Raw genomic sequence first — 24,123 nt, forward strand, 5'->3', positions numbered from 1 at the left:
TATATGTATATATATGATCTAATATATATATATGTATATATATATATATGATCTAAAAGGACAGAGATAATAATTCCTTTATAAGGAAAATGTAAAAACATCACATTGGTATTTATGGCATAGTAATGTAATTAATTTGACAGAATTTATCATATAGCTTACTTGGAGATTAAGGTATTTAGGTTCAAACATTATCTTATATTGCCTATTCTTGTGAATATAATTTAAATTTTGATTTTTTTCCTTTATTTTCTAAATGTGAGCAATAAACTATTATAATTTTTCTGAATAATTAATTTTGGTGAAAATAAATTCTGTTGTGGATGCAGCTTCATACTACTACCTCTATGATTTTTATGAATAACTTTCAGATAAGGACATATAATTCAATTCAGATAAGGAAATAAAATTTATAAATAATTTAAAATCTCATATATTTTGAGGTTTAAAAATACCATTTTGAATAAATGTATTATCAGCATAAATTAAGAGTTAATATTCTATTGATGTTGGTATCAAAGTAATGCTGGCTTCATTAAAAGTTTTTGGCAGTGTTACATCCTGTTCGATTTTTTTAAAATTTATTTATTTTATTTATTTATTTTTGACATGCAGAGTGGACACTGAGAGAGAGACAGAGAAAAAGGTCTTCCTTTTGCCATTGGTTCACCCTCCAACGGCCGCCGCAGTTGGCGTGCTGCGACCGGCGCACCGCGCTGATCCCAAGGCAGGAGCCAGGTGCTTCTCCTGGTCTCCCATGGGGTGCAGGGCCCAAGCACTTGGGCCATCCTCCACTGCACTCCCTGGCCACAGCAGAGAGCTGGCCTGGAAGAGGGGCAACCGGGACAGGATCGGTGCCCCGACTGGGACTAGAACCAGGTGTGCCGGTGCCGCAAGGTGGATGATTAGCCTAGTGAGCCGCGGCACCGGCCCCTGTTCGATATTTTTGTAATAGTTTGCAGAGTATTGGAGTTACTTCCTCTTTGAATGTTTTGTAGAATGTAGTAGTGAAGCCATCCAGGACTTTTCCTTGTTAGAAGATTTTTGATTACTGCTACAACGCCGTTGTTTGTTTTGGGTCTGTTTTAATTGTCTTTATCTTCTTGTTTTAATCTCACTAGGTTATATGAATTCAGTAATGTATTCATCACTTCAAGGTTTTCCAGTTCATTAGCATATAGATCTTCATATTAGTTTCTTATGATCCTTTGTATTTCAGCAGCGTTGGATGTAATGTATTTCACTTCATCTTTAATTTTCTTATTTGATTTTTTCTTTTTTTTCCTTTGTTAGCCTGGCTAAAGGTACTTCTATTTTGTTTATCCTCTTTGTTTTATTGATCTTTTAAATTACTTTCATAATTTGAATTTCATTTATCTCTGTGCTGATTCTTATTTTCACCTCCTGCTTATTTTAGGTTGTTTTTATCTTGTTTTTCTAAGTCTTCAAGATGCATCATTAGGTCCTTAATTTGAGATATTTTCTTATTTAATACAAGCATTTAATGCTACAAACTTCCCTCTTAATACTGCTTTTGCTCTATACGACACGTTTTGATATATAGTATTTTCATTTATTTCAAGAAGGTTTTTGGTTTTCTTCTTAATTTTTTCAGTTACCTGTTGGTCATTCAATGGCATGTTGTTTGATTTCCAAGTAGTTATGAGTGTTCTATTTTTATTATTGATTTCTAGTTTTATTCCTTTATAGTCTGAGAAAATACATGGTATGATTTCAATCTTTTTAAATTGGTTATATCAGGCCGGCGCCGTGGCTTAACAGGCTAATCCTCTGCCTTGCAGCACCAGCACACCAGGTTCTATCCCGGTTGCCCCTCTTCCAGGCCAGCTCTCTGCTATGGCCCGGGAAGGCAGTGGAGGATGGCCCAAGTTCTTGGGCCCTGCACCTGCATGGGAGACCAGGAGAAGCACCTGGCTCCTGGCTTCAGATCAGCGAGATGCGCCGGCCACAGTGGCCATTGGAGGGTGAACCAACGGCAAAAAGGAAGACCTTTCTCTCTGTCTCTCTCTCTCTCACTATCCACTCTGCCTGTCAAAAAAACATAAATAAATAAAATAAAATAAATTGGTTATATCAAAACCAAACACAATACATGAAATCTACAGACCTATACCCTTAATAAACCTAAATGCAAAATATTCTCAACAATATACTGGCAAATCAAATTAAAAAATCACATCAAAAAGATGATACATCATGATCAACTGAGATTTATCCCAGAAACACAAGGGTGGTTCAACATTCACAAAACAATAAACATCCTCACATCAATAGAATGAAGAACAAAAAGTGTATGGTCATTTCAATAGATGTAGATAAAGCATTTGATAAGATTCAACACCTCTTCATGATAAAGACCCTCCATAAATGATGCATAGAAGGAACGTTCCTTAATATTATAAAAGCAATATATGGCAAATCAACAGTCTGCATCATACAGAATGGGAAAACCTGAACCTATTTTCCCTCAGATCTAGAATGAGATAAGGATGTCCACTTTCACTATTCTTTTTTAATGTAGTACTGGAAGTTTAGCAAGATCAGTTATGGAGTAGAAAGAAATAAAGTACATCAAAATTAGAAAAATGTGGTCAAATTTTCCATATTTGAAGATGACATGATGTTGTAGATGGAAAAACCTAAACATTCCACCAAAAACTGTTTCAATTGAGAAATCAAGTCAATAAAGTTACAGATTACTAAATAAACATTAAAAAACCTCAGTAGGTTTATTTTTGTATGCTAATGATGAGCTCACAGAAAGGGAAATCAAGACAGAAGTCTCATTCACAACATCCACAAAAAATCGAATGGTTAGGAATAAATTTAAACAAAGAAGTGAAAGATCTTTATGATGAAAATTATCAAACATTAATGAAAAAATCATCAAGAACACAAAAATGGAAAGATGTTCCTTGTTCATGGATCAGAAGAAACACTATCAAAATGTCTACATTACCTAAAGCAATCAGCAAATTCAATTGAATCCCTATCAAAAAATCCAATGATATTCATTACAGAACTAGACAAAGCAATCTTAAAATTTATATGGAATCACAAAAGACCCAAAATAGCCAAAGCAAAGCTTAACAAGAAAAATCAAGCTGAAGGCATCACGATGTATGACTTCAAAGCATGCTACAAAGCTCTAGTAGTTAAAACAGTATTGTGCTGGCATAAAAACTGATACATTGATCAATGGAACAGAATAGAGAGCCCAGCCCAGAAATTAATTCACATACATACAGACAACTGACTGTTGACAAAAGTGCTCAGACCATATGTTGGAGTAAATATAATCCCTTCAAGAAATGATATTGGCAAAACTGGAGATATATGTAGAATAGTGAAATTATATACACTCCTCTCACTATACACAAAAATGAACTCAATGTGGATCAAAGACCTAAATTCAAGACCTGAGACTAGGAAGTTGCTGGGAAAATGTAAGGTAAACCCTCCGAGACATTGGTGTAGGGTATGGTTTCTTGGAAAAGATACCCAAAACACAGGCAACAAAAGCAAAACTAAATAAATGGGACTATACTAAACTTAGAAGCTTTTGCACATCAAGGGAAATGATCAAGATTGAAGAGACACCCAACATAATGGAAAAATTATTTGCAAACCCCTATCGGACAAAGGATTAATATACTGAATATATCCACAATTTAAAAAAATTCAACAACAGCAGCAATAACAAAAAACAACCAAACCGGTTGTGAAATGAGCAAAGGACTTCAGCAGACAGTTCTCAAAAGAAGAAATGCACATGGCTAACAAATGTATGAAAAATGCTTAGCATCACTTGCCTTCAGGGAAATGGAAATCAAAACCACAATGAGATAGCACGTCACCCATGTAGAATGGCTAAAATCCAAAACAACAAGAGTACCAAACATTGGTGAGGATGTGTACAAAGGGGAACACTTATACACTATTGGTGGAAATGTAAATTAGTGAAGCCACTGTGGAAAACATTGTTGAGATTTCTTTATTTAGTGCATGTGTTGCCAAAGCAAGCACCAGTGTGGAGATTTCTTAAAAACAAACAACAGCAAAAACTAAAAACAGATTTGCCATAAGATCCAGCAATCTGATGATTACCTATATACCTAAATTGTATTTTTTTCATTGATACTACACATTTAGATGGAAAGATGAAAATGCCATGTTATAGGCAAACATAGTTTTGAGCCAAAGATAATGATATACTAAGAGAATAACTCTTTAAGTATAAAAGTACATATTTCTTTATGATTAAATTTTTTACTCCAATGTATCACAAATAAGTAAAACTGTTTTCTAATTACAAAGTGATTATATTCCAGTAACAAATCTCTGATACTTAACCTAAAGTTATAGTTTTGTGGTCTGGCATTGTGATGCTGTGAATTAACCTGGCTTGAGTTCTGGCTTCTTCACGTCCAATGTGGATCCCTAGTAATGTGGCCCAGGCCCTTTGGTCTTTGTAATCCATGTGGGAGACCAGAATGGAGTTCTTAGCTTCTTGCTTTGGTCTGGTGCAGACCTGGCTGATGCTCATGCAGCTATTTGTGTAGTGAACCCAGTGGGTAAAAAGTCTCTCTCTCTCTCTCTCCCCCTCTCTCTTTTTTTCTCACTCTCCCCTTTTACCTCTCCATCTCCCTCTGTTTCTCTCTCTTTGAGAAGCAAATGGTTTTTTTGTTTGTTTTTGCAAAACCAATTATAGAAATCACAAAAAACAAGAACAAAAGTTTTGGCAAATAAAGCATATGGTTGCTGGTAAACAACTAAGTATATAAAAAGTTTTTAACATCATTAATAATCACAAAGACTCAAATTGGGTCCACAATGTGATATTACTGTACATTTATTCGAATAGCTAAAGAAGAGGACAAGGAGGAAGAAGGAGAGGGAACTATGGGAACAGTAATGATTCTCAATAGGCAAGGGTTGGAGGAATTAATAGGTAGAGAACAATTCATAGGGCAGTGAAACTATTCTGTGTGATGCTCAAATTGTGGGGCATGTCCACCCAAATGTGGATTAGCCCAATGCAGTCTATCAGTTATATCTAGTGTATCACGTGGTACACAATATGTGTCTGGAAGCAAGAGATATAAGGGAATAATTTTCTTCAGTTTTGTTGTAAGCACAAAATTGCTCAAAAAATAAAGTCTGCTAAGTAAAATAGGAAAAAATATTTATAAGTTATTTATCTGGTAATGGACTTCAATGGAATTCATGATATAAAACAATTTAAAATGAACAAAGAATTTGAATACTTTTTCAAAGAAGATATACACATGGCAAATAAATATATGAAAAGTTGCTCAACACATTAGCCACCAGCAAATGAAGATCAAAACCAGAGTAAAGTACCACTTCATACACACACACCCACACACACACAAGTGTTGGTGAGGAGGGGTAGAAATTGGAGCCCTCATACAGTACTGGTGGTACTGTAAAATGCTATATACATTTTGGAAAACAGTCTGACAGTTATCTAAAAGTTAAATATAGATTTACCATATCCAGCAATTCTATGCTTACATAAAAAACCAACAGACACTAAGATATATCTACACAGCTGCTTGCATTCAAATTTTTGTTAACCAGTGAATGAACAAAACTGATTTCCGTACAGTGGAGTATTTCAAGTCAAAAGAAATTAAGTACTGATATATGATAAAGCATGAGAATGTGGCAGATACAGTAAGTGAAAGAAGCCATTGACAAAGAACTACATTATATGAGTCCATTTACATGAAGTATCCAAAAGAAAACAATCCATATAGATATAATATAATTATATATTCTGTGGTAGGTGGTTCAGAGGAAATATATTTTTATTTGGAGTGAAAGACAAAAGAAAACAATCCATATGATATAATATAACTATATATTATGTGGTAGGTGGTTTGGAGGAAATATATTTTTATTTGCAATGAGAGAGAGAGAGAATAAAAAAAAAGCTTGGACTGCAATCAAAGGGTTTCTAGAGACATAAGAAAGACAATGGTTACAGTAAGGGGTATGGAAACACCTGAGGGAAGATGGAACCTCAGACAAAGGGCAGAGAGGTACCCAAAGGCTCTCATGAACCAGAAACACCTGTAACCACATCACTCCAGGTAGTATTAAAATCACTCTGGACAAGGGATGCAGACACTTGAGAGAAGATCAAGCCTGGTGCAGAGGAGCTTGAGAATATGAACATTGCCATGGGATGCAGTTACAAGGATGACATTCAAAGAAAAATGTGGCAGAGACACAGAATTGGAGACTAATGAAGCTGGCACAAGGAGTAGACATTGAAAATGACATGGATTACAGAGATTTTACAAACTACAACATATGAAGGAAAACATAAAGACTGGGATGGCTGCAGGAACTTGTCAGTTTATTTTTCACCTATCTGTCAATACATGGGGCAGCCAGGGCCTGAACATAAAGAGTTTGGAAATGCACAAGGGAATAAAGGGAATGAAGATAAATCAATGCTTGGAGAGAATTTACATACTTAGGTTAAAATTTTATAATATTGAAAACAATCATTTTGGCTTCTTTCTCAAGCATGAAAAAGCTGGAAGAAAACATAACAGTAGAAATCAATGAAATGCTGGTAGTAAGAGGAGAGCCACAGAAGGAAATAAAGAAGGGTAAAATGTATGTTAAAACATATTAAGAAAACTAATATTCCATTAGTAAAGGTGATTGAGGACAAGAGAAAGTAACACGAATTTCAAGAAATTGAAACAACCATTCTCTACAAAGCTTATAGACTTCTCCAGATACCAAGAGGATTTTGTAGAATTCTTAGAAATAAAACTTGGCTACATAGATCAAAGTCCATCTCATTTTGAAAACTATTTTCTCCAAATACAAATACACCATAAAATATAAAAAAATGGCCAAATAATTTGAGCCAATTTTTGTAAAACCAAGCAAGCCAAAGAAGGAAACTCCACAAGGAAAATATAAGATCCAGACATGGAATTGTTTCAAGTCCAATTTTAAGTTTCTCACACTCATTCCAAGTAGAAATAAACTGAATTTTAAAGTTCATTTTTGGAAGGCAGTGTGACAGAGATTATGAAAATTGGAGCAAGATATGAAATAAAAATGAAACTAAATACCTTTATATGAATTAAACCATATATGAAACCCTACTAGATCAATGTGAACCAAGATAAACTACAAATGTGGGAATTTTTAATATTCTTGAGCAAATCATATACATAAATTAAAAAATACAAGAAACTATATGATAATTTACATAAAATGTAATAAAAACATGTGATAAATCGGGGCACCGATCCTGTCCCGGTTGCCCCTCTTCCAGGCCAGCTCTCTGCTGTGGCCAGGGAGTGCAGTGGAGGATGGCCCAAGTGCTTGGGCCCTGCACCCCATGGGAGACCAGGAGAAGCACCTGGCTCCTGCCATCGGAACAGCGCGGTGCGCCGGCCGCAGCGCGCTACCGCGGCGGCCGTTGGAGGGTGAACCAATGGCAAAAGGAAGACCTTTCTCTCTATCTCTCTCTCTCTCTCGCTGTCCACTCTGCCTGTCAAAAATTAAAAAAAAAAAGTTATAAAATTTAGGATCCAGCCATAATAAAATCAATTGTCAGAAAAACGATTAAAAATTATTTCCTTACATATATCAAGATTATCTGAAAACACATACAAAAAACTACTTAATGCAGGATCACAGAAATATATTTCCTTTGAACCTCACACAGACAAGGCTACCTCCTCTGATTTTCTCCTGGAGACTTAGCCAGGGAAACAAATGCAAACGTGTGAGTACCAAGTAAAAGTATCAACTTTTAAGCAGTACATCTGTCAGTAGATATGGCTGACACTATTACATACAGAGATAATTCAACGTAATCAAAAAACAAACTGATAATTTAGTGAGGCCTCTGGGTAGAAGATAATTAACTGGATTTGACTGCTGAAAAACAAACAGAAAATACTGAAGTACCAAAGACAAACATTTACAAGAGAAATGAATAAAAAATGATAAAATTACATAATATCTTAAACATTTTTCCACATATCTTTAGAAAAGACCCAACAGAGAAATGTCCTGAGAATAACAAAGAAAAACAAAGGCCCAGAAGTCAGTAAACAATCAGTAAATTAACTCACCGGAAGTGGGTTACCACAAGCTGCGGATCACAGGATCCCGGCAGGAACACGAAGGTGACTGCCACCGCTGCTGCTGGGAGAGCCAGGGCTATGGACCATGAACATTCAGACTTGAGCCCAAGCCAGGACTTTCAATCTATAAACTCGGTACAATCACAAGCGAGCACGTCCCTTGCTATGGAGGATACTGATTGGCTACATCTGTGGGAGTTCACTGGCCTTGCAAACTGTCTAATCAGGCACACCTGTGACAAGATTGCGTAATCCCACGAGCTCCGCACGTCACAGTCATATCCAGGCTGCAGAGATGATCTGCTCAGATTATTCATCTTTTGCTGCTCTGGGACGAGGAAGCCAAACACCTGAGAAGCTGAGAAATGGTGAGTCTGTGGGGCCGGGTGTAGCAAGAAAGGGGAGATGGAGCTGGCCGAACTGCTGGACCTGGCTGTAGGGTGACGTGGACTTCCTCATGGTCAGCTTTGGAATTGGGGGATGCTTGTCTGATATTGGGGCAGCTCTCTTTTTGTCTCTTGCACCTGTTTGGTGAGATCTAGCCCCTACCCCTCTTCCAGGCCTCCAGACAACCTGTCCTGCCCTGTATACAGCAAATTCAGCTTGGCCCTGGATCCCTCAGCAACTTTGTGTACACTGCGGTCTAGCTGATTTTACTGCCTGGAGCACCAAGCACAATTTTGTTCAGAACAGTGAGAGTATAGCCCATTGCCCTGTTTCTGATGTTAGCCTTACATCTGGTGCTTACTCATAGTAGCAAGCATGGTGTTACCTACAGGGCCACATGTATGTAATTTATCATGGAGAGAAAGTTTCCTTCAATCGAATTTTGTATCAGGAATGCTAGACCTTGTCAAATGTTTTTTTTTTCTGTATTCATTCATATGATTGTGAGTCTTTTGACTGTTTCAGAATTTATTGATGCTCATTTGTTCTTTAGTGTTAAGATAAACTTGCATTTCTGTGATACCTTATGCAATTATTCTCTGTTATCCATACACTTATGTTTATATGTTGTATTTGTTTTCTGTGGCTGCTGGAACAGAGTTTGATGGCTTATAATAGGAAATTTGTTCTTACAGTTATAGAGGTCAGAAGTCCAAAATCAGTATCACTATATGAAAATCAAGGCTCTCCAAGGTTCTAGTGCAGTAGCCATTCTCTGGTGCTTCTGGCTTCTGGTGGTGGCTGGCTTTCCTGGGCTCTTGGTCACAACTCCACAAACTTCAGGGCCAAGATCTGCACAAATCTTTCTCTTCTGTTTTCATTGAATCTACCTCTTGAGTTTATTCCATAGCAAACAATGGTGGCTTTTAGGGAACTCCTGAGTCCAAGATGATCTGTACAGCCTACAACCTTTTTTAAAATTTTATTTTTTAAGATTTATTTTATTTATTTGAAATGCAGAATTGCTATAGAGAGAGATAGGGAGAGAGAGAGAGAGAGAATCTCACATCTGCTAATTCACTCTCCAAATGACCCACACTGGCTAGGGCTGGGCAAGGCCAAAACCAAGAGCCAGGAGATTGTTCCTGGTCTCCCATATGTGTGCAGGGATCCAGTTTGGACTGCCCTCAACTGAGTTCCCAGACACATTAACATGAGGCTGAATCAGAGGTGGAACAGCCAGAACTTGAACCATTGCCCATATGGGATGCTGGTGTCACAGGTGGTGGCTTTACCCACTATGCCATGATTCTGGCCCCTAAAACCTTTTATGTAATCACATATGCAGACATCTCTTTTCCTCAGTAATATAACGTTTACAGACTGCAGGGATTAGGACCTGATATCTTTGGAGTCCATTGTAAGCATATGTCTCATATGGTTGAATTTAGTTTGCCAGCATTATTTGAGGATTGTTTCCATATTCATGAGGGAAATTTCTCTGTAGTTTTTTTTCAAAGATTTATTTGTTTCAGAGTGATGGGGGATGGAGGAAGGAAATCTCTTCAGTCACTCAACAAATGCTTGCAATAGCTGGTGTTGGGCCAGGCCAAAGCCAAGAGCCAGAAACTCCATCTGGATTTCCCATATGGAAGGCAGGAACACAGCACTTGGGCTATCATCTACTGTCTCCCAGATGCATTAATCTGAAACTGGATCAGAAGTACAGAGTAGTCAGGGCTTTAGCCAGGCACTCCAATACAGGATGTGGTCATACCAAGTGGGAGCTTAACTTGGTGCATCACCATACTTCCAGGAGCTGTAGCTTTCTTTTTTATGTATCTGTGTATAACAGTAGTATCTGTATGGTATTGACCTCAAAAAATGAGTTTGTAAATATTCTGTGTTCTTTGGGAGCGTTTACAAGATATTGGTATTATTTATTTAAATGCTTGGTAGAATTCACTAAGGAAAATATGTGGGTCTGGACTTTGAGTAATTTTGTAAATTATTGATACAATTTATTGTTATTTTATTGTTATTGTTTTAGGATACTAACATTTTTAGTTTCTTAAGTAAGTGTGATATTTTATATTTTTCTAGCAATATATGTATTTCATCTAAATTGTCTAATCTGTTGACCTACAATGATTCAGAATATTTATTTATAATAATTTTTAACAAGAGATTTTATTTATTTGAATGACAGAGCTACAGAGAGAGAAAAGAAGAGAGAGAGAAAGAGATCCTCCATCTGCTGGTTCACTCCCCAAATGGCCAAAGCCAGGAGCCCAGAGCTTCTTCCAGGTTTCCCACATGGGTGCAGGAGCCCAAAGACTTGGACCACCTCTGCTGCTTTCCCTGGGGGCATTAGCAGGGAGCTGGATAAGAATTGGAACAGTTGGTGTCTCGAGGGAATGCCAACAATTCAGATGGTGCCTTAATCTATTGTACCACAGTGCTGGACCCAGTTTATAATCTTTTAAACTTCTGTAAGATTAGTGTAACATGCCCTTTACATTTCTTCATTAGTGATGTGTCTTTTTTTGCCTGCATTATTCTAACAAAAACCTTTTAATTTCTCTTCTTTTCTCTATTGCTTGATACTTCTTATTTAAAGATGCTTTTGGCAAATTAAATTATTTCTGGATGGACAGCTATATCATATAACTAACTGTGAAAGGCAAAGAATGCCCAGGAAATGAAATTCAAGTCCCTGAAGGCTGTATAAAAAAAAAAGAAAGAAATGAGCAGATTCTTTTAATGGGTGGGGGCATTGTGGTATAGCACACTAAGCTGTTGACTATGATGCCAGGTTCCAATATGGGTGCTGAATAAAGTCTCAGCTGCTCTGCTTCCAATTTAGCTACCTGCTAATGTATCTGGGATAGCTGTGGAAGATGGCCCAAGTATTTGAGACCCCTGCTACCCACGTGGGAGACCTGGATGTAGCTCCTGACTTTGGCCTGGCCTGAACTTGGCCATCTGTTAGTGAATCAGCAGATGGAAGATAACTCTCTCCCCCTCTCCCTCTCCCTCTCTCCTTCTACTACCTCCATATTCTATAACCTGACTTTCAAATCAAATAGTAAAACTTAGGAAAGGAGTAATGGGAACATGAATAATTTCAGTAAACTATTTTTACTGCATTTGTACATTAAAATGTATAATGTTCTATACTTTAATATATATAGCTTATTGTTGGTACCTCAACTAACTCTTCAAAAATAGTGAAATCATGTCATTCACAGATTGGCAATAAATGCATTAAAATATTTCTAAAATAAGAAAAGGATAATAGTGGTAGAACTGAAGGATTGTGGGCCCAGGAAAAGGGAATAGGAGGATGATAGAAACTGATAAGGCCATATTAGCCATTTTCTGCAAATTTATCTATCAGTTCTGGGCATGCATCCCATTGATATGTTAAAATGATTTCATATTTGAAAAGAAATGTTCAAATTTCATAATTAAAAGTTTATATTGCCCTTTTATAGAACATAGATATAAGTTCTGAGGTTTACTAATATTTAATAAATTTTATCAGATTCACACCATTGCAGTTTGCTTAATGACAAATGTCATTGAATTGAGCCAGCGCCATGGCTCAATAGACTAATCCTCCACCTGTGGCGCCAGCACACTGTATTCTAGTCCCAGTTGGGGTGCTGGATTCTGTTCCAGTTGCTCCTCTTCCAGTCCAGCTCCGTGCTGTGGCCTGGGAAGGCAGTGGAGGATGGCCCAAGTCCTTGGGCCCTGCACCCGCATGGGAAACCAGGAGAAGCACCTGGCTCCTGGCTTTGGATCAGTGTGGTGCACTGGCCGCAGCACGCCAGCCACAGTGGCCATTGGGGGGTGAACCAATGGAAAAGGAAGACTTCTCTCTCTCTCTCTCTCTCTCTCTCTCTTATTGTCCACTCAGCCTGTCAAAAAAAAAATGTCATTGAATTGTAGGTGACTGACCAGAATTAAAAAGCCATATAGTAAACTTATAGGCTAAATTCATAATTTTATAGAACAATAAAACTTGAAATGAACTGAAAGTGTCAATAGCAGCTAACAGACAGGTTTTTATTTGTCTAATATCTGCATTCCAGAACATCCCCCCCCCCTTCCCAGAGGGTGTGATAGTAGCCCAAGCTTCTCCTAATAGGAGAGTAGCAGGTTTTGTATTAAGATAATTTCTTATATTCACTCAGTCTCCCATATCCCTTTACTAATGATCTCTGGATGGATCCTTGTTCACTTAAGGACTTTAGGTTATGAACTGATCCAAATTTTGCCTATACTGAATCTATTTAAAATGTCTCCCATGTCTCTCTCATCTGAAAACATCTTGGCTCAGTCAGTTGATTCCGCCTTTTTCAATATTCACACAGGATAAACCTGGTGTTTCTACTATGTAAGTCACTAAAGGCATTTTAGTTCTGCCCAATATACCCAATGCACTTATGCTGATAAACCATTGATACCTCCCAAGATTTCTGATTCCTTTGGTTTTGCCAAAACTCCACTCCTGTGATTTCGTTGTGGCATCAAGCATTGCTGAGTTCCAAAACAATCATATTAGCTTCTACCCATGAAAATAAAAGAACAAATGTGCCATGGAAATGGGTCTTTTTACCTATAAGAATGTTCTTAATCTCCTCATTTTTTATAAATGATGAATATGCAAGAAATGTGTAATGTAGATGGGCATTCACAGGTGAATTATTTTCACAAAGTAAGTTAAGATTAAGAAAATCAGGAAGCAATCCAGGGTCTCCCATGTCAATGGCACTACTAAGCACTGTTTGTGTATAGGGGATGGGGTTTGGAAAAGATTGGCCATTTATACTTCACATTTTATCTTATAAAACTGCAATGGGTGAACTCCTTGAATGTTTTCATGAGCATGTTTACTCATAATCATGACAGAAGATAATTATATATGTATATACAAATTACTAGGGATATGTGCACAATCTAGTGAAATCATCAGTAAGTATATCATTTACACAAGAAAAATTGTTTGTAAAATTATTTATTTAAAAATAGAATTATGGAGACAGAGGGAGAGATAGAGAAATATTTCATCCACTGGTTCACTCCCAAATGGCTGTAATGGCCAGGCTGGGGCTTACCTAATCTAGCAGTGTGGAACTCCATCTGGGTCTCCCACTTGCATGAAAGTGGCCAACTACTTGAGTCATCTGCTGCTTTCCCAGGTGCACTAGCAGTGAATAGGATGGGAAGAGGAGCTGTCAGTGTCCATATGGGATGTTGGTATTGCAGGCAGTGGCTTAACTCATTGCACCACAACACTGACTCCCTACAGAACTTTTATTGACAAACAGCATAAACAGAAGCATCCATTATTATTGTTCAAAAAATCACTAAAATTTATTTTACACAATTGTTCCTGTCCATGTCTTTAATCTTATCATACGAAAATCTAAGCTGTATTTAAACATAATACAATGTTAAATTCAAATTTTGGTGTGTTCTTTTGAAAACATCTTACAGTGTGTCACTTTACTCAATGGTGAAATGAAGTTAGTTTTACCATACAGAATAAATATATCTAATTGCAAGATGCAAAAGATTTAGTGTTTGTCTCTGGGACAAATTACTCACCACTCCTTTAATTTAGAATAGACAATCTGTGGAATATATTTCTTCGTGGATTTTCATCAAAATAAAAATCACAAAATAAAAATAGCCCTGATTTATCTTGAATTTATTATTTATTTTGTATTTATTATATAATCATTTTCTCTAGTATTATTTTTGTAAACATGTTTCTTTTTTTGCAGATTTTTTTAAACTTTTATTTAATGCATATATATTTCCAGTGTACAGCTTATGGATTACAATGGCTTCCCCCTCCCATAACTTCCTTCCCACCCGCAACCCTCCCCTCTCCTGCTCCCTCTCCGCTTCCATTTGCATCAAGATTCATTTTCAATTCTCTTTATATACAGAAGATCAATTTAGTATAAAGATTTCAACAGTTTGCACCCACATAGAAACACAAAGTGAAACATACTGTTTGAGTACTAGTTATAGCATTAAATCAAAATGTACAGCACATTAAGGACAGAGATCCCACATGAGGAGCAAGTGCACAGTGGCTTCCAAGTTTGATCATATTTATATGATCATATTTAGACAAGGTCATAAAAGACAGAGTGAGGATAGTAACCAATGATCCTAAGAGTGGCATTTACCAGGTTACTATCCTCACTCTGTCTTCTATGACCTTGTCTAAATATGATCAGAGTTGGAAAACTTGGAAGGCTTCCATAGCCTTGACAACTCATGACGACAGCCTAGGGTGGTTACTGGCACCATAAACTAGAGTGTCACTTTGTTGGGTCAACAACAGGAGCCACTGTGCACTTGCTCCTCATGTGGAATCTCTGTCCTTAATGTGCTGTACATTTTGATTTAATGCTATAACTAGTACTCCAACAGTATGTTTCACTTTGTGTTGCTATGTGGGTGCAAACTGTTGAAATCTGTATACTAAATTGATCTTCTGTATATAAAGAGAATTGAAAATGAATCTTGATGCAAATGGAAGGGGAGAGGGAGCGGGAGAGGGGAGGGTTGCAGGTGGGAGGGAAGTTATGGGAGAGGGAAGCCATTGTAATCTATAAGCTGTACACTGGAAATTTATATTCATTAAATAAAATTTAAAAAATTGAAAAAAAAAACAAATAAATAAATTATGTTTTAAAGAAAAAAAAATCAATGCACAAAAATCAACAGCCTTTGTATACACAGGTATTACCACGGCTGAGGAAGAACTTCTAAGATCAATCCTATTCACAACAGCTACAAAAACAATCAAATACCTTGGAATAAACTTAACCAAGAAAGTTAAAGATCTCTACGATGAAAACTACAAAACCTTAAAGAAAGAAATAGAAGAGGATACCAAAAAATGGAAAAATCTTCCATGCTCATGGATTCAAAGAATCAATATCATCAAAATGTCTATTCTCCCAAAAGCAATTTATACATTCAATGCAATACCAATCAAGATACCAAAGACATTCTTCTCAGATCTGGAAAAAATGATGCTGAAATTCCTATGGAGACACAGAAGACCTCGAATAGCCAAAGCAATCTTGTACAACAAAAACAAAGCCGGAGGCATCACAATACCTGATTTCAGGACATACTACAGGGCAGTTGTTATCAAAACAGTTTGGTACTGGTACAGAAACAGGTGGATAGATCAATGGAACAGAATAGAAACACCAGAAATCAATCCAAACATCTACAGCCAACTTATATTCGACCAAAGATCTAAAACTAATCCCTGGAATAAGGACAGCCTATTCAATAAATGGTGCTGGGAAAATTGGATTTCCACATGCAGAAGCTTGAAGCAAGACCCCTACCTTTCACCTTATACAAAAATTCACTCAACATGGATTAAAGACTTAAATCTACTACCCGAAACCATCAAATTATTAGAGAGCATTGGAGAAACCCTGCAAGATATAGGCACAGGCAAAGACTTCTTGGAAAAGACTCCAGCAGCACAGGCAGTCAAAACCAAAATTAACATTTGGCATTACATCAAATTGAGAAGTTTCTGTACTTCAAAAGAAACAGTCAGGAAAGTGAAGAGGCAACTGACAGAATGGGAAAAAATATTTGCAAACTATACTACAGATAAAGGGTTGAAACCAGAATCTGCAAAGAAATCAAGAAACTCCACAACAACAAAACAAACAACCCACTTAAGAGATGGGCCAAGGACCTCAATAGACATTTTTCGAAAGAGGAAATCCAAATGGCCAACAGACACTTGAAAAAATGTTCAAGATCACTAGCAATCAGGGAAATGCAAATCAAAACCACAATGAGGTTTTACCTCACCCCGGTGAGAATGGCTCACATTCAGAAATCTACCAACAATAGATGCTAGAGAGGATGTGGGGAAAAAGGGACACTAACCCACTGTTGGTGGGAATGCAAACTGGTTAAGCCACTATGGAAGTCAGTCTGGAGATTCCTCAGAAACCTGAATAGAACCCTACCATACAACCCAGCCATCCCACTCCTTGGAATTTACCCAAAGGAAATTAATTTTGCAAACAAAAAAGCCATCTGCACATTAATGTTTATTGCAGCTCAATTCACAATAGCTAAGACCTGGAACCAACCCAAATGCCCATCAACAGTAGACTGGATAAAGAAATTATGGGACATGTACTCCCTAGAATACTATACAGCAGTAAGAAACAATGAAACCCAGTCATTTGCAACAAGATGGTGGAATCTGGAAAACATCATGCTGAGTGGATTAAGCCAGTCCCAAAGAGACAAATATCATTTGTTTTCCCTAATCGGCGACAACTGAGCACCAAAGGGGAAACCTGTTGAAGTGAAATGGACACTATAAGAAACAATGACCTGATCAGCTCTTGTCCTGATTCTGGATGTACAATGTAATACTTTATCCTTTTTAGTATTTGTTGTTGTTGTTGTTCTAGTACTAGTGGTTGAACTCTGTAATTGGCACACGGTTATTCTTGGGTGTTTAAATTTTAACTGAAAAGTGATCCCTGTTAAATTTAAGAGTGGAAAAAGAGAGGGAGGAGATGTACAATTTGGAAAATCTCAATCAGACTTGCCCCAAATGATGGAGTTAGAAATGTACCAGGGGATTCCAATACAATCCCATCAAGGTGGCATGTACCAATGCCATCTCACTAGTCCAAGTGATCAATTTCAGTTCACAATCGATGGCTCTGATAGGTATGAATCAAAAGGATCACACAAACAAGACATGTGTCTGCTAATACTAATTGATAGAATCAAAAAGGGAGAGAAGGATCCAACATGGGAAGTGGGATACACAGCAGACTCATAGAATGGCAGACGTCCTAAACAACACTCTGGCCTCAGAATTAGCCCTTAAGGCATTCGGATCTGGCTAAAGAGTCCATGAGAGTATTGTAGGCATGGAAAGCCAAGATACCATGGAAATGAAAAAAAAAAAAAAAGAAGAAGAAGACCTAAATGAAAGATCTCTGTGAGTGAGATCCCAGTGGAAAGAATGGGCCATCAAAGAAGGAGGTACCTTTCTCTGAAGGGAGGAGAGAACTTCCACTTTGACTATGACCCTATCGGAATAAGATCAAAGTCAGCGAACTCTAAAGGCTTCCATAGCCCTGGCAACTCATGACTAGAGCCTAGGGAGATTACTGACGCCATGAACAGGAGTGTCAAATTGTTAAGTCAGCAACAGGAGTCACTGTGTACTTACATCCCATGTGGGATCTGTCCTTAATGTGTTGTCTAATGTGCAGTGATGCTATAACTAGTACTGAAACAGTATTTTTGCACTTTGTGTTTCTGCGTGGGTGCAAACTGATGAGATCTTTACTAATTATATCCTGAATTGATCTTCTGTATATAAAGATAATTGGAAATGAAAAACAAACCCTGGTGTTAAATTGGAAATGGCATAGAAAATTAATTATTTTTTTAAAAAAATATTATGTAGGATCTGCCTTTAATGTGCTGTACACTGTTATTTAATGCTATAACTAGTACTCCAACAGTATTTTTTTTTCACTTTGTGTTGCTATATGCGGGCAAACTGTTGAAATCATTACCTAATATATACTAAACTGATATTCTGTATATAAAGAGAATTGAAAATGTATCATGATGTGATTGGAAGGGGAGAGGGAACGGGGGGGGGGGAGGGTTGTGGGTGGGAGGGAAGTTTTGGGAGGGGGAAGCCATTGTAACCCATGGGCTGTGCTTTGGAAATTTATATTCATTAAATAAAAGTTTAATAAAAAAAAGAAATTGAGCAACCAGGACATGAAGCAGAGCCCATGTATGATTAAGGCATCTTGCAGATGGTGGCTTTACCCACTATGCTACAAAACCAGTCTCCTTTGAATACATCTTACAATCCATTCTCTATTTTCACACTTTCAGAAACTCCTAACACATGTATATTGGGTCATTTGATAGTATCCCATAAATCTCAAACATGCTTTTCCTATCTTCTAATTTCTTTTTCCTTTTTTTGAGATATTTTCAAAGATTTATATTCTAGCTTGAGTATTCTTTCTTAAATCTCACCAAGTCTGTTATTAAGACTTCCCACTGTATTTTAATTGACATATTTAACTCTTCATTTCTAATATTTCATTTTGATTTATCTTCGATATGTCTATCTCCCAGCAAAATTTTTCCTCTATGTTGTGTATGGATTACTTTAAGCCATGTATTTGATTCTCTTTGTTTTTGAGTAATTGTATGATCATTCTTTAGGATTCTCTTTTAGGCATTTTATCAATATCCTCTTCAAATCCTGATATTGAAGTGTTGTTCTATTCCATTTTGGGGAGTCATATTGTTTTGCTTTTTAATGTTGCTTTTATATCATATTAGGCCTATGTGGAAACATGTGTTGGTTTTCTTTTCTGATGGTGTTTATCTTTGAGATATGTCTTTGAGGATTAGTGAAGCATCTGCTCCTTTAATGGGTATCCAGAGGTGCATGCTGTGTGAAGCCAGTGAGCTCCAGTCAGTGATTGAGAGTGGGGAAAAGTCCAGGGTGACACCCTAGTTGCATGTGGTAAACCTCCATCATCAGTATATGGTCACACTGGCTGACATGATAACATCCTCGCCTCCTCTCTGCCAAGGTGATCAATGCCTAGGGTGAGCATGCAGTTACTACACATATCACCCATGCATGCAAATGAGCCACACAAATATTTGTTGTCCTCAATGTGAACACATAATCCTCTGCAATGACCCACCTCAGACACTCAGACACATTGCATGCATGCTCAGAGGCTCAGCTACACAGCATGCAGGGCTCCCACAGTCTTAATGAACAGGGGAACTCTCTGCCCTGCAAGTCTGCCTTGTCTGCAGAGACAGCTGAGGTACTTCCAGAGCCTACTGACTGCCAGTGCTCCACCTTGGCTACTTGAGTTCAGGGGCCTGTGATAGAGTCAAGGGAAGAGCATGTCTCATAGTTCAACACTTCAGGGCAGGCTCAAAGTCAGTGGAGAGTGTGGATTTATCTCTCCTATAAAATACCCTCACGTATGTTCACATCCACAGCAGCTCCTATTCATCTTCTCACCTTATTAAGATGGTGCCTCTGCTAGTTGTCAGGTGTCCTTGTGTGTCAGTGGCAGGGTGGATGGGAATAAAGCAATGTGCTCTCCCTTCATGGGGTTAAGTGGACACCCTACCCCCTGCTGATGTTCCAACCCAGACTCAAAGTCTCTGTGTTTTGCAAGTTTCTTCCTCAGGCAATAACACCAATGACATGGGCTGCTTCGGACTCCTCTCACCTCTATCTAAGAGGGTAACTTCTCCTCTAGCCTCCAGCTATGGGAATCTCTGGTGGTGAACCCACTCATTGCTGTGTATCTGTATTGTCCACACTGATCCATGATCTCTCTCTTCTTTCTGTTGATTTCTACTAAAAACGTATACCCAACTATCCTTTGAGAATGCAGTAACTCTAATTTTCTTCTGTTATATCTTCATGGTCATCATCAGCATGTCTTTTCCCTATTCAGTGATCTTGGATCTCTCTTGAAGATTTTCTTAACATGATAATATCGATGTGTCTTATCCCAAAAGGCGGAATCATAGTTTCAGGGGAAAGAATGTAAGGATGCTTCATAACCCGTCACTTGATACTTGTGTGACAGCTATTAGTCAATTCAAATGAAAAGACTATACCCAAAGTGGTTATAATCTGAATATAATATACATCTCCCAGGAACAAATAACTTCTTGAAAACTATAATTTTGATTCAATAAATTTAAAAATATAAAAACAGCATATACAAGCCATAATATAGGTGTGGGTATCTACATAGATAAGAAACCCAGGCCCTACACTGGGAGACCTGGATTTGATCCCCAACTCTAGTTACTGACTAGAGCCTCCTGCTGCTGCAGATTCTAGGAGGCATTGATGATGGCTCAGGTGGTTGAATTTCTGTCACCAAATTGGACGTCAAGATCAAGTTTCAGATTCCAGTATTGCAAGAGTAAACCAACAGATGGGAGTTCTCTCTCTCTCTCTCTCTCTCGCTCTCGCTCTCGCTCTCTCTCCATCCATCCATAATAAATAATTAATTTTATAAAAGAAGGTAAATGTTCCTTTGGGATTCTGAGAAATGCAGAGAAATAAAAGCAACTTCTGACTCCCTGCGCAAGAAATGTGAGTCAGAAAGATTTGTTCACTAGACTGGTAAATGAATGAGAAAGACAAAAGAACTACCCTCACAAATAATAACAAAGAGTACAAAAATAGCCATCTAAGCCGTTCAGGGGATACAGACGCATAAACTGTTCTCTAAAGTAACTTTCACTCATGAAGACACTTCAAAAACTGCCAGATTCTTATAACAGCAATACTCACAGCAGCAAAGAAGCCAACTAATTTACCTAAAGAAAATGAGACCATCCAAAAGCTGGACGAGTCCTCGGCAGCTTTTCTTGAGTGTCTCTTTGAAGCATACTGCATGCATTCTCCCATAGATCCAGAAGCCCCAGAAAATAGCCATACAATTAATACAATTATTGTGGCATACAATTAATGTAGCATTTGTGTCTCAGTTGGCCCCCAATATGAGACCTAAGTTACACAGATTGGAAGGTGCAAGGGAAAACTTCTTTCTAAATTGGTAGTGGTGGCTGAACTGGCCTATAATAATAGAGATGGCCCTGCTACTGCCCAGACAAAAAAAAAGATGGCCAGAATTATGGCAGTAACCTTTAAAGAACAGAAAAGAGACCTTAGAGGTTGGGCCAAAGGTCCAATAAGGCAAGAGCACCCTTAAGAAAAGATCAATGTGCCTTTTGCAAGGAAGATGGACATTGGAAAAAATGAGTTCCCTAAAAGAAAACAGAAAGAGCACAGATCAGAGCCTGTCCCAATTTTGGTGGAAGAGGGTGACTGATGGGGTCAGGGCTCCATACCTTTAAGCCCCCTGGAGCCCATGGTCACATTAGAAGTAGGGGGCAAACCTATAAGGTTTTTAGTAGATACTGGTCAACTCATTCAGTGTTACAAAAAGCAGGACCAGTTTTGGAAGAAATGGCTCTTCTCCAGTGGACTACAGGAAAAATAAAAAAAAAATCATGGACAAGGACTCAGACCACCAATTTGGGAAGGGGAATTATTACTCATTCTTTCTTGGTGATGCCGTATTGCCCCTACCCCTTGCTGGGGAGGGACTTGCTCAGAAATCTGCAGGCTACCATATCTTTCCATGAAGACTCAGCTTATCTGTCTTTTAACTCAAGTCCATCCTCCATCTTGCTTATGTGCCCCCTATCTGAGAAGTATCTTTTGATGAATGGAACTGAATCTATTTCACTAGACACTGATTATCTTCAGAGGTTAAAAAAAACAAAATCACTGAGGTTTGGACAGAGGACAATCCCCTTGGGCTTGCCACCCACCAGCCCCCATTGTTCAACTAACCAGCTCTGCTGAGCTAATCTGAGTTCAGCAGTACCCAATAAGCCTAAAGGCAAAGAGAGGAATAGCTGTTTACATTGATGAACTCCAGGAGTCAGGCTTTCTAATTCCCTACTTGCCAGCATAAAATACACCTCTGTTACCTGTTCAAAAGCCTAAGACCTCTGATTACAGATCAGTTCAAGATCTACGGAAATTCAACAAATGGTTGAGATCATTCACCCCACAGTGTCTAACTCATACCCGCTTCTTGCCTCCTACCCACCAGATGTACTTCATCCTGGATTTAAAGGATGCCTTCTTCAGTCTTCCTCTGGCTGCAGTAAGTCAATCTAATTTTTCCTTTGAGTGGACCCAAAAAATCTGAAAAGGGTTTTTTTTTGGAAAACTGACATGGATGGGATTGCCACAGGGGTTTCAAAATTCTCCCACCCTATTTGAGTCAAGACCTGACCCACTTCAGACAGCAACACCCAGAGGTTGTACTGCCACAGTATGTAGATGACCTCCTCTTGGCAGCAAAAACCGAGGCTGAGTGTTTTGAGGCTGCTGAGGTCCTGCTCCAAGAATTGGTGGGCCTAGCATACCACATATCTGTTCAGAAGGCCCAACCCTGTACATCCACAGCTACCTACTTAGGACATGAGCTAAGAGAAGGGAGGAGATCATTGTCTTCCAGCTGCATAAAGGCCATTCTCAAATACCTCAACCAAAAACAAAATGTCAGGTTAGGGAGTTCTTAGGGGCTATAGGCTACTGTTGACTTTGGGTTCCAGGCTTTGCAGAAATGGCCCAATGCTTATATGCCAGCACTGGAGGGTGAGAGGTCATTCTCTGGTGGACTGAAACTGAGAGTGAGACCTTCCAAGCCCTAAAGAAGTCCCTCATGAGTGCCCCAGCCCTGGCCCTCCCAAACTTGTCAAAGCCCATTTAGTTCTATGTGGCAGAAGTGTGGGGTATCAGAGGCCAGCGCCGTGGCTTAACAAGCTAATCCTCTGCCTTGCGGTGCTGGCACACTGGGTTCTAGTCCCTGTTAGGGTGCCGGATTCTATCCCAGTTGCCCCTCTTCCAGGACAGCTCTCTGCTATGGCCCGGGAGGGCAGTGGAGGATGGCCCAAGTCCTTGGGCCCTGCACCCACATGGGAGAGCAGGAGAAGCACCTGGCTCCTGGCTTTGGATCAGCATGATGCGCTGGCCGCAGCGGCCATTGGAGGGGGAACCAACGGCAAAAAAGAAGACCTTTCTCTGTCTCTCTCACTATCCACTCTGCCTGTCAAAAAAAAAAGAAGTGTGGGGTATCAAAAAGGGGGTCCTAATCCAAGCCTTAAGACCATGGAAGAGACCGGTGGCCTATCTAGCTAAAAAACTGGACTATGTAGCTGCTGGATGATCAGGATGTTTGAGGGCTGTGTCAGGTATGGCTATCTTCACCAAGGAAACTTCAAAGGTGACTTTGGATCAGGATTTACAAATAGTGGCACCATACTCAGTGGAAGTTTTATTGAAGAGCCCCTCAGAGAGGTGGCTGTCCAGTGCAAGAATAACCCAATACCAGGTACTACTCTTATATCCACCAAGAATCAAATTCCTAAAAACTTCTGCTTTAAATCTCACCACCTTGCTTCCTGATTCATGACTGCCCATTCACGACTGCAAGGAAGTGCTGTAGTGCTTAACCAACCTGAGGGTAGACCTGACTGACACCCCATTGAAGGACCTGGATGCTGTTTTGTTCACCAATGGAATCAGCTTTATCTCTGAAGGAGTAAGGTATGTGGGTGCAGCCATAGTCACTGCCTCAGAAGTTATTTGGGCTCAAGCACTGGGACATGGAAATTCTGCTCAGAGGGCTGAGCTAATAGCACTAAGTCAGGCCTTAAGATGGAGCAGGGAAAAATCTGTCAACATCAACACAGACAGCAGCTACATGTTTGCCACTGCCCATGTTCCACTGCAGGGGACATCAGAACTCAGAGTTCCCAGAGGCAAAAGGAAATGCATTTGCAGATAAAACGGCCTGCGAACTTGCCTTAAAACAAGTGGCATCTCTTCAGACTCTCCCCATTGCACCCATAAAAGCTC

The sequence above is a fragment of the Lepus europaeus genome, unplaced genomic scaffold (assembly GCF_033115175.1).
Source record: "Lepus europaeus isolate LE1 unplaced genomic scaffold, mLepTim1.pri SCAFFOLD_3_1, whole genome shotgun sequence".
Taxonomy (NCBI): Eukaryota; Metazoa; Chordata; class Mammalia; order Lagomorpha; family Leporidae; genus Lepus; species Lepus europaeus.